Genomic DNA, 13525 nt, shown 5'->3' with positions numbered 1-13525 from the left:
TTTATCATAATGCATTCATAGAAATTCTTCTTTTATAATATAAGCCTCAATTATGCAATTGATAATAATGGTTTCTTCATCTGTAGTATTATTGGTCAAATAACTTCAACATTGAATTTCAAGATTTGTATAAAAAGTTCAATAATATCCTCCAGTCTGTACAATTAAGCAATCAATTATGACGGTGTTGTAGTAATAGTTCATTCCGGAATATTTTAATAAATGTCCAACATATATGAATGTCTTATCATATAAAGTCCAGTATCATTGTCAATAAATTTGTCCAGTTCAATAATTTCATGTTAATTATTCAAATATCCCCAATTATCATACGTAAGGATTTTAGCAAAGTTGTTTCCAACATGATGTCTCACTGAAGTATCAATCAGAGAAATTTATTTTTATTCACTGGATCAATATCTCTTGTAAAACGTCTGGCATCCTGCAAAAGAACTTATCACAAATTATTATGAGTTATAACATAAAACAGTAGTATCAGTTTGCCTAAAAAAGAAATATCTTTTGAATTAATTGGCAATAATTTGTAAGCATACTTTCCTCATAGGTAATAAAGATTATCTGGTAACAAGAAAATAACATCAAACCCAAATATGGTAGTAATTAGCATTACTAACATGTCTGAACTATATGATCTGTATCACTATTTGGAACACTCAATATTGGAACTAATCCCTAGCAGTGTATAATCAAATGCCTCATTGCAAAAATACATTGTACATAATAAGCATTTAGTCCTTTTAAAATCTTCCTTACATTGTTCAGTATAGCCAGGAATTTAAGGTTTGTACACAGTAAAGATTTTATTACAATATTATGACTCAACATTTTCTACTTGTATTGGACTAGTAAACATTCCTGCAGTCATTCAGATCTGAAGTGTAGTCTGCTTCATTTCATATACTTCCTTATTAAAACAAAATGGAATACGTTCACTTACATATGGAAATAACATAATTATTAGTGGGGTTTTTTTTCAAGTTATAGTTATCAGTAACCCCTTTTCCTGTTTACAACTTCTTTCACAATTCTCGCATGTTTTTATGTTAATTATCTTAGTATTTTCAGTATATTTCAACTCAAGAATGGTAGCATTTAATACTTTACCCATCAATTAATATTTTTGTAATATTGGATACTCTTTTGAATAATATCCATACACCATAGTATACATATTTCTTCTGGTTTAGTACAGTAAATGCAAATGCACTTTCCAATAGATGATAAATCAGATTTTTGATACCGATCATTTTCCCTGCTTAGAAAAGAGGAAGAAAAGGACTTATTAGAATAACCCCATCATCCACACTACTGGATGTGTAGTCATACCAGACCATGAACCCTTGCTCGCCCTCTCTCCAAAATAAAAATAAGTCTCAATATTGCAATAAACACGATTGTTTTCATCACGCAGCTAAGAAAAATTATGGTTCCTTTGTCTTCAGTCTATATCATAGTCTATTGTGAGCAATAATCTCCATCTTGATTGAAGAGTTCTCATAGTCTTATATCACAGTCTTTATAGCTCAGTCTCTATATCAGCACTTGAGTCTGAGAATAAGTCCCCTTTAAGCTCGATCTCTCTCTGACCTTTTTCAATGTGAGCCATGGATCCAGGTGTCCTTCTCAGCAACCTTTATAGCTGTATCTGTTGTCAGCATCACTTTGCCATGCCAAGGACCATCCCATTGATCTGTAAGGGAACCAGAATGTAACAAACTTCTCATCATACCATCATAGTCTCTAGACTGTATTTCATCTTCTGCATCAAATGCTGATGTTAGTTGAATATCCTGTTGAGCTTCCCCAAAAGTCTTCTTGTTGTAGCTGCTTAGACAATTGTATAAAATATTGAACAGTCAAATCATGTTGTAATCTTAAATCAGTCTTTGGTTTAGTAACACATCTTGATTGTAGTTCAAAAAAATTAATAATAAGGAGAGATTGAGATAAGGCTCAGGTGTGATTCTATTACTATGAAGCACCAAATGTAGGCCTTCAAACAATGCCATTCCTGTCTCTTTTGTAAGTTTAACTCATTTGTTTTTTTATAACACTATTGTGTGTAACTTTCATTTTATTCCCATCATTTCACTTATTTGAAAAACTTCCCCTGTAACTTTCCTTAACACTTACAGTAAGCAAACTATACCTTACATACAAATTCTTCCAAAATCTCTTCTCTTAGCATTATGGAGCTATAAATTCAGTAAACTCCAAGAACATGCTAACACTATATTTTACAACATCCCGAAAACTTAACAAGAACATACTTTAATCCTCTTAAACGACATGCCCCACTCCTTTCTAATCGACATACTTCAAATCCTTCTCATCGACATACTTCAATCCTTCTTTTTTCTTCATTGGTAACTGAATCATATCAATTATCAATAGTACTTTGAAAATGTTTTAGTAGGTATCATTTTCTCTTCATTATTTATCATCTGAATTACATAAACATTCACATTTTCACTTTATCTCTGGCTCGAGCATACCAGTAAGATTGTACAATGTGATTCATATTGTCTGCTCTTAAATGTACTAACCCATGAACATCTCTATAAGGCTTGTAATCATTTCAATTCTACTCAAATACCCATTATCATCTTCTCTTGTAACAATGCTCTAATTTCCAGAAATTGACCTTATTGTGAGAAGTATTTTCCTGATATTGCCTTAATTGGTCAAATGTGATATCCTTAAACACCATCAACTGAGTTTCTATAACTGGCTCATCATATGTACTTAAAATTACCTTTCATACTACCCTGTAAGCTCATATGTTACCCATGAGAATAATATCAATCTCTTTGTACCCAACACTTAATTACTACAACTCATTATTAGTAAACATATTGCTTCTTTCAGTTCTTTAACTGTTTGTACATGTAAAATTGTAGTTCCCAGAAGCTATGCTGTAACCCCTATGCTTCCAATTGCTACAATCAATACTGTACATTACATTCAGCTAACTACGTTGATTGTAGTAGTCACTGTAATGCATACCCTGTAACCAAAAAAAACATTATGTATCTGTCTGTAACAGTTATGATCAGTAAAGAGAACTAAGTCAGGATTATCTAATGACACTTTCCATTACTGAAAATATTTTTATATTTCATTATTGCAAACATGTTCATTGTCTTCCTTTTTCCTCATCATTAACCATAATCAACCATATTCCCCCCTGTTGAGGATAAAAGAAGATCAATGTAGCACAATTGAAATTATGACATATGTAAGATTGATATGAGTTTAACATATTGTCCCCATTGAGAAAATCTGACTGTAGGAACATGTTTAAGTTGAGCATTATTAAATATCTGAATACCAGTATGTAAAACCAATAGATGCAATTCAACTTAACAATTAATGCCACCCTTTAAGGATATAAATGTCTTCGAGCTGATGGTAAACAACGTCCTGTATATTTAAAATTATCAGTATATAGTTGGATTTTGTCCCATTAAACTTATAACTTGCTTCTGCAAAAGAAACACAATTGTTTGTTAGTATCTCTTGTTGAAGTTTAAAATAACTTTGAATATAACCACAGATCACTGTTAGATAAGGACTTCGTTATCTGTAAGAACATAAAAAATTTCAGATTATTTTGCAAATATTGTAAACTGTTTGTAAACTTTTTCAGAATATATATTTTTGCTTTATTAAAACATTATGTAGATACTACGTATATTTACTAAAAAGTATGTTTCATAACCTTCTTTTATTAGTACCCTAGCTGAGGTACAAACGAAACCTATGATGCAAGAATACAGACACAGTTTCATGCTCTGAGATAGTTAAAGCATTTGTCTGAAACCAAACTTCTCCTCCTCCGTGCAGCTTCTCGATCTGGGAGGGGTATAGAGAGAGAGTTAAACTCACACTGACGCACTAGTTACACAGACAGACAATTTCTCAATCTGAAAATATTGAAAGAACGAGTTAAACAGTTTGTCATTACAAAAGTTTACAATCCTGCTCTGAACATAGGAAGTATATAGGATCATATTTATTAGACCCCTCTACTAAGATGAAGTATCTACACTCTTCTCATCTCATTCCTAATACTCCACAGAAACAGCATTCTCTTCCTATGCAAACAATATAATCCTTAGGTTTTTAAGACACATCCCTTCTTGATTGACATCCTACTTATATAATCGCTCTTATACTGTGCACTGTTCTTGATTTTACCTCCATACTTAGCTAACTAATCTGCTCCTTTGATTTTCAATATCATCTGTATGCAGACAATACTGAAATTCTCCCTATTCTCCCCAGATTTGTCACTAACTGCGCTCATGTGTGTCACTGTATATCTCTCCACCATTACATCTTGGAATGTCATCTTGCCACCTAACAATTACTGTATCCAAAACAGAATTAATTATATATCTACCAGCCAATAATAGTTACCATCCTGATATCTCTATAACTATTGACAACTTGATAACTCGACAATCAACCTCACTTTACCAGCTCGCTGCCTTGGTGTCATCATTGACTATAAACTGTCTAATGTTTCTCACATTCAACTGTCTCTAAATCCTGTTACATACATCTAAAAAACATAGCCAAAATTCGACCATATCTTACATAAGACAGTGCAACAAATCTAGCACATGGAGTCATTATTTCCTCATTGACAATTGTAATAGTCTCATTATTGGTTTTCCCCACTATACGGCATTTTGAATATAGCTGCGAGGTTGATTGTTCTCAACAAACATTCAGTGTCTGCTAATCTATTCTGTCAGTCTCTCTATTGGCTGCCGGTCTTCTACTGTATTCAATTTAAAATACTTACACTCTCGAATGACGCTATTAACCAAACCAACATACATCTCTTCACTTATATCCAAATATCTTCCAACCCAACATCTCTGTTCTGCACAAGATCTGCGTCTGTCCTCTCCTTGTTAAGTTGGCAATTATGTTAAAGTATAGTTCTTCCCACTCTAGATATTAAAATGCTGCCCTATTACGTTATGCATCATTCAACCTATCCTTAAAAAGTCCCTTAAGCATGTAATCATGTGGAATCCTTTATGATTAGCAGTAACTGTCTTATTCTTATTTAGTCTGGTATAACGTAGCATTAAACATTTGGCTTATGGTCAGTAATAACATCAACACTATTTATCTCAAAAATCACATTTCTGTAAAAATTATCTGTTTCCAAACTTTCTCTATTGGTTTATGTAACAATGATAATGTAATAAATATATGAGCCTTTATAGTTCTCTTGCTTTTGTAAACTCTGTCTTTTGTCTGGGACATTCTGAACTTATAAGCACTTTTCTTGGCAAACAATAACGTAAACTCTGCTTGTACTTTTCCGATACTGTGACAGCGCTTTGTTTCCCAGATACTAAACACTATTTTAAAGATTTTTAAGAATATTTTTTTAAACATTACTGACACAATTATAGAAATAGCAATAGGAGCTGCAGCCTGCCATTGTGTTCCCAACAACATACATTTGTATAAGAAATTGTAGAGATTTAAAGACATACTTTACACACGCGCGCGGACTGATCTCTGCATTTAATTTAGAATTACTTATACTAATTATGTAAACATTATAAATTAACACTTTACGCTGCACTTTTTTTATTTCCATCCACTGGAATACACATTTTATCATCTCTTGTCATTTTAACACTCACCATAGAAACGCACATAGTCAGAACAAGCTTTCTATGATCACCTGTTTTTCTCCAAGCAAATACAAACACATTTGTATTACCTCTTGCGACACGTCTGTCTGTCGAAAAACAGGTACATCTCCACATTTCATACATTCATAATTCATACATTCTTCACTACACAAATATTAAATAAACCAAGAACTGTGAGTGATCAGATCACAGTATAAATTATTAAAGCATCTTAAACCAGTTAACTCTATTTTTTAGCAATATTACTTAAATGCAACAACACACAATATAAAATCATCTCTGAGTTCAACTTTAGCTAAACCACCTTCATCACGTGGTACACCATTTCCTCTCATTACATAACATCTCGGAGCACAGAAACATACATATATACACACATAATGTATATATATAATTAATTCTGATACTCACGAAGATTTTGGAGATTGGATGTCCCAGCTGCTGGCCAGACAGCAGGTACAGCCACTCCTCTCCCATTGTTGAGGTAGTGAGGAAATCTGACAGGTGCACAGGTAGATGATGGATGTCATAAAGTAGTAAGCAAGTGCCTCCAACTGTTTATGTTACCTGTAACCTGGTGTTGTTCCATAATAAGTAATATTCTCCAATCCAGTATACTTAAGAATTTGTCATTTTATTAAAAAATTAAATAATTAGATCAAGCCCTTAACTGGGACATATTCTCCCAGGGTTATAATGCAGGAATAACAATGATTGACATTGTCACACAGTACTTATACATTATTACAATATTCAGATAATACGCCCCTTTCATACACCCACTTACATTATCAGATAGACAAAGCTTATTTTTGTTAACTCCTCCTTAGCAATCAGACTCGAAACTGAATTCCTTTTGAGTGATACTCATGGAGTGCTGCATCCCATATTTAGTCAAAATAGTTTCCCCAGCACAAGGACACATATATGGGCATGATCTTGTTCACTTTGTTAGTTAAACAGTTTCCCTAGGGAGCGGCCTTAAAGACATACACTAGTTTCCATTTAAATCTGAGTTTGGACAGAGAAACAAAATGGAAGTACCAATGCCCTGTTAAATCTCATGTACTGCTTCATTATACAGCATAAAGCATATGTAAATATGGAATTATGTAAATTAGTCTTCGACATGCTTTACCTATGCTATGTCTATATTTAAAGTACGATATGGATGCTTACACCGAGAGCATTAATACAAATTGACTGGTATAAAACATTTATGGGTTACGTGTCTTATATTAGATTTCAGTCCTACTGGAGAATAGCGCTATATAAATATAATTTATTATTATTATTATTATTATTATTATTATACTGCCTTAGAACAGACCTTTTAAGACAGTCATTAAAACACTTTAAGCGCCATAATATTGTTTAAACTTACTTGGAAAATAGGAAGCGTCTATAGAAGAAGCAGAAGGTTACACTTAGGACAGTGCTATAGGGCAAAAACTGTAATAGTAATCAAATATGAGTTATATTTTACAGTGGTAACATCACTACAGTATTCTCCATACAAAAGTTCTATTTTACATGAGTACCCATCAGTGTACTTACAATGGAAGTTAAGTTTTAAAGGAGTAGCATCACTATATTTACTACTTTTTTGACATATTTTTATCAGTCTTGCTGCAACATTTTAAAGCAGTGATTTTTAAAACACGCTGGTTATTGCCTTTTAAAAAATATATTTTATTCTGTTGGCAAGACCACTAAAAATCCCTCTCAGAAAATAAGTTTGTAAAATCACTGTTTAGTAAATGTAAGTTATATTTTACAGCAGTAATATCAGTATTCTCCAAGCATAAGTTATACTTTATAGAAATAATGTTACTACTTTACAAATCTTTGGTATATGTTTTAGGAGTAACATAACTACACTCTAAATATAAGCGATGCCACTCACTATAAATATGAGGGTATATTTTACAGTAAGTTTTAGTGATATCTCTGTCACTTGTGTATTTAAAAACTCATATATACAGTACTTGATTTGCTTTGTTTACTATGTGGTGGGTAAACATTTATTATAGACCAGATCTTTTTTGTTAACTTTTAAGGTCTGCAGATAACACTGATCTACACGCATTTTATTTCTACTGTAATCATATTAGAGCGATTTGGGGGTCATTTTGTGGAGCTGATTCAGATTACGAAATCGGTTTTGCTAGATTGGATTTAATTTTGACCATATGGACAAGAAAAAAGAAAAACACAATAGAGAATCCTCAACTGACTGCAGATTTGATGGCCGATCACTTATATACGGAGAGGGAATATTCTAGATTGATCGTGGAGTAAACACCTAGAATACTTGTGTGCCTCACCTTCTATAATGTTCTAGAAGATTCCCATATGCATGCGTTATAACTGTGTTCCCAGTTAATTGACGTTATCCATTATCTCAAGAACTAGAGCCAATAAAAAAAAAACGACTTTCATTTTTGATTTCAGCAACCCCCAAATACTCTAAATTCCTTCAAATATCCTAGAATAATATTGTTGAACTCTGCACGTAACATACACAACAATTATCAAAACTTAATTTAACCTAAAACTAGCAAACCATGTGAGGGGCGTGGTTTGGCAGTCGTACATGGCGGGCGTATTACAACACAGCTTCGCTCTTCACCTGCTTTCATCGGTCTCCATCCTGCTATTCCCTGCCACCTACCTGTGGGACTTACCCTCTGCTTTCTGCGGCTGCTACGGACCTCTTGTAGAGCTGGTCATATGGGCTCCAGGACCGCTCCTTCCCCCATGAGTGGGGTCTTTCTGCTTTGCCATGCTGGATCTACCTGACCTCTCGGACGCCCTGCATGCTGACGCCTGGATCCCTCGTGGGTGAGCCTGTGCTGGTGTCTTTGTCTGGGGATTCCCGGTGGTCCCCGGTACTGTCTGCCGGCTCACACTGTGTGCTTGGGCTGCGAGTGGGATCCAGGCCACCTAAGTGCTGTGTCTGCTGCTGCTGGATGCATGTAGAAGCTGTGTGAAGGGCCTGTCTGGTGGTGTCTTACTATGTGTCTATACCAGCTGCTCTGTTTCCCTGAAGCTTGTCCTGAATTTGGCCTACTGGACCCCCACAGGCTGCTAGCTGGCACCTCTCAACCCCATTACTGCCTTTTATGCGTGCCACCCAGGCAGGGGCGGATTGGGAAGTTAAAGTGGCCCTGGAAAATATTTTTTAGACGCGGCCTCATGTAGGCGGGACCAAAAACAGTGGGTGGGGCTAACACAAAAGTAGGCGGGACTTGCACACAATTAGTAGTCAAGGTTAAAATAAAATGCAATAGTATGTGGAGTTACAGCAACACAAAGGAGAGAATATCATAGTAGGCAGACCTAACACACACACAAAAAAAAGACTATAAAATAGTGTGCTTTACACCAAGTATTTTAGCACTATGAGTCCTATTAGGAGAAAAGGGCTATATATAAGAACATAATAACTAATTATTATTAATGTAGAGGTCAGATTGTATGCTGGGTACCATTTTGTTGTGACTCCAGGATATTGACATTTACAATACTCCCTGGACCTACAACAGAACATCTTAAAATGTTAAGACATATAAAGCATATAAAAAAGTCTCATCAGTGAAACCCTGGTCACACAGTAATAACATAGATGTGTATGCTGGTCCCCATACTCCAGTCACATCCCTTTCAAGTCTATAGGAACAAACTTTGCATGTCATAATAGATGGTAAAGAATCAAGAAAATGCTGATATTTAACCCAACCGTGTATACTACGGTAGATACAGTATTCCCTAGGCTGCTCCTTTGTCTGGAAATGGCATTTGTTGCTGTTTAGTTAGAACCAGGTGTACAATCACAGAATACACTGTTACTCTCTGCTGCCTCCATGCAATGCTCTTTGCACCTGCCGCAGGTAAACACTACTGTACCCAGAGGCAGAGTCTTTACAGTCAGATCTTTTGGTGACCTACAGTATGTGACTGGCATCTCAGTGACTTTAATCAGAACAACAGGGGTCTCTCGGTTGTTGTTAAAGTCTAACTCTCCAGAAGTCAAATGAATGCTGAGTGTTGTAGTCCAACAATACCGGATGTAGAATGATTACTAAAATATGTACTGTAAAAAAAAATACACAATAGAGTATATGACCTAAGAAGCTGTACAGGAACAAAAACAGCACACCAGTGATCAGTATGTAATTGTAAGCAGCAATAAATAATTAATTATATAAAGGGTGTGATGGGGCACAGCAGCCTGGCTGGCTGGTCAGGCACAGCATGTGTAACTGATAGGAGGGTGCATCATGGCTGCACTAAGTTCTGCAGCAACTATGCATGATAATAATAACTCAATATAAGATACCCCAAGAGTGATGCTAGAGACCTATTACCTGCTATAGAAGCCCCCAGGCTCGTGCATGGGACCACCAGCCAGGTAATACAGAAGGGTTGTGACAAGGACCCACCTACAGACACTGAATGAATAGGGGGGTCTGTACCTTGCAGGTTCTGCACCTTGATGTTACCTATTATCAGTTCCTTTCACTGAAACCACTCCTACTTGTGTACGGCCAGTGATCGTGGGAGTGGGGTTCACTTCACAGGAGAAAATGCACCCATGATGTAGAGAATTCCTGGCTACACTCCGGACAATTTCACAGAGGAAGTTTAGAGATTGAAGAGCGCAGCTCGTCCTTTTGAGTCCTGAGAGTGGGCAGGAGATTCCACATGTTCCCTGCCTCGAGTGACAGCTGTCCCTGGGATCCTAATGCAATAGCAGATCCTGTACATTATGCTCTGCTTACCCTGCTCTGCCTCCAGCCCACTGCTACCTCTTCCCCTATACCCTTACCTGCCTCCAGCACAGCTCTGCCCTTATATCATGCTCTGCCTCCAGCCCAGCTCTGCCACCTCTGCCCTTATATCCTACTCTGCCTAAAGCCCAGCTCTGTTACCTCTTCCCCTATACCCTTACCTGCCTCCAGCCCAGCTCTGCCACCTCTGCTCTTATACCCTACTCTGCCTCGAGCCCAGCTCTGCCACCACAGTCCTGATTCCCTGCTTTGCCATCTTTGTCAGCATTATACAGTACCATGCTCTGCCTCCAGCACAGCTCTGCCACCTCTGGGCTTATAGCCTGCCCTGCCCTCAGACCAGATTTGCTCGGCCATCTCTGCCCTTATACCATGCTCTGATTCAAGCCCAGCTCTGCCATTATGAAATATGATGTTCTTACTCATTCTCCAAATCAATATGTGAACAAATACATCCAAATAGGAAATTTAATGTAAATTACATAATGCACTCACATAAAACAAGATTGTAAAAGCCTATCATGTAGAAATCACATCAGAATTAGATGTTTAAAAAACATGTCAGATTTATAATGAGGTGCTCAGGAAGGATGGTTCGCAAAAGTCCCTCTGAACGTCCTGGCAGTTGGTGAATAGGGTGATTACAAAGAACCCTGCAATGGACTCTTGTATCTGCTTGTCATGTTTCAAGTGGATACTTTTTTTCCATAGTTTTTATAAAGAGTATAAACTCCTAACATGACAAGCATATGTAAGGGACCATTGCAGGGTTCTTGGTAATCACCCTATTCACTAACTGCCAGGACGTTCAGAGGGACTTTTGGGAACCATCCTTCCTGAGAACCTCATTATAAATCTGACATGTTTTTTTAAACATCTAATTCTGATGTGATTTCTACATGATAGGCTTTTACAATCTTGTTTTATGTGAGTGCATTATGTAATTTACAATAAAATAGTTCACATATTGATTTGGAGAAAGTGTAAGAACATGACACATTTCACCCGGTGGTCCATCTGATGTTGAAAGACCTTGTGATACCCCCCAATATACTGTCCAACTACCTTTAGTAAGGGAAACCCATAGGGATGGGATTCCTTTTCCCCTGCATCTACCTATCTTGAATGGCTCGTGGGGTCTAAGAAACGGAATCGGTATGACATACCACCGGACCTCAAAGCACCCCCCTATCCCCTTCAATGCAGGGTCTATGCAGGGCCGGTAACAGAAATCTTGGGGCCTGGTACACCCCCCCCATCCCCTCCTAGGAACAGAACAGTCGGCTTGAGACTTTTCATATAGGTGATTACATGGTCCGGAAGGCATCTGTTTGCATGTGAATATAACCAATGTCATCATGATAACAGAGGTAATATGGGTTTTTATAGAACTGGAAGATTGTGCCCCAGCCTTTTGCTACTAATCTTAAAAGTTGTGGAATATCTCCAGCCCCCCACCCACACATCTCTCAAGCTGCCACATGTCACCTTGTCTCTCAAGCATCCTCAGCTCCCCCACTCCCACCCTGTGACTCTCCATAGGTCTCATATATATCTCTCCCCCCCGTGTATCTCCATGGTCTTATCTCCCCCACTCGTCTATGTACCTCCATAGCTTCAGCTCCCTCCACCCCCCAGCGTTTCTCCATGCTCACACTTTGTATCTCTCTAGGCCTCCCTCGCTTCCTCCAACCCCTTCCCTCAGCATCTCCCCATGATCTCCCTCAGCTTCTTCCCCACCAGTGTCTCCAGCAGCATCACTTACCTCTCCTACCATGGTCTCTGCTGAGCTCCTCATCGAAGTGGCTCCTTCTCTGTTCTTCTGTCTCAGCACGCGAACGTCATGACGTCACGCGCACTGAGCCAAAAAATGGAAACAAAACAAAAAAAACTTTATTCATTGCGCTGGGTCATCATGACCCAGCTACTCATTATTGCAAGCCTGCGCCTGCTGATTACTTCAGCAGCGCAAGCACAGGGACAACAAACAAGTGGCTGGGGTCGAAGAGCACCTATTCTTCTGCCTCCCTGAGCTGTGCCATGTAATGTACATGCTGCAGCGCAGCCGCGGTTGGCGCTAAAACAGCAGTCGTATCTGCCTGCTGAGCACGGTGCCCGCCCGAATACGGAAGGGGCGGGCTCTGCCGGGCCATTAACCACACTCATAGGTGGCTGATCCCTAGGGAGGAGTCAGCCACCATTGACAAAATATTATGGTACCACCTTTAGCCACAAGGGCCGGCGCCCGAACAACTCTGGATGGATCATGTATTTACAAACAATGACACACACAAATAAATGATTTAAGTGGCCCCAAAACAGTCCGGCCCACCGGGAAAAATCCCGGTAAAATCAATGGCCAATCCGCCCCTGCACCCAGATAACATCTCCCTCTGTCCCCACTTTTTGTTGCTGACACACTGAATAGGAGGATGGTGCTGCAGGTCGGACTACCTTTCTGTACTGCCTCTGTTCTACTGCAATAATATATTTACTTATTGCACGCTACTCAGTTCTATTATTGAGCCACGTGAACTTAATAATTTTTTTTTTCTTTCTTTTTTCTTCTGTTTATAAGATTATGATTTTTTTTATATAATGTCATGTGCATGCCATCTAGTGGCCATAGCTAACCTTGCATGCCCATTTGAAGTTATTTCAGTTGTGCTTCTGGATTTTTGTTACTGTCCACTACAAGATGGATACATTTGTGGCTGCTTCTAAAATCCAGCAAGGCAGAAGTGGTGTCAAACGTGCTGATGCTTCTACTGAGGATTCCTCTACTTCTACTGATCCCAGTGTCACCCTCTTAGCTTCTGGCTCTCAGGAAGCCCCTGCTCCTCTATCGTATGCAGAGGTGGTCAGAGCTATTCAGGAAACTGTTGTGCCATTACTGAAAAAACAAGCTGATAAATTTATGGGAGCAATAGCGGACATAAAATCGCAGCTGTCTACTATGTCTCACCAAGTCTCAGAAAATGAGAATCGTATTGGGTGTAATTTTCATGATATTGCAAAACTAAA

The sequence above is a fragment of the Taudactylus pleione genome, unplaced genomic scaffold, assembly GCF_031769625.1.
Source record: "Taudactylus pleione unplaced genomic scaffold, aTauple2 ptg001191l, whole genome shotgun sequence".
In the NCBI taxonomy this organism is placed as follows: Eukaryota; Metazoa; Chordata; class Amphibia; order Anura; family Myobatrachidae; genus Taudactylus; species Taudactylus pleione.
The sequence above is the reverse complement of the archived record's forward strand: the minus strand, read 5'-3'. Positions refer to the sequence as shown.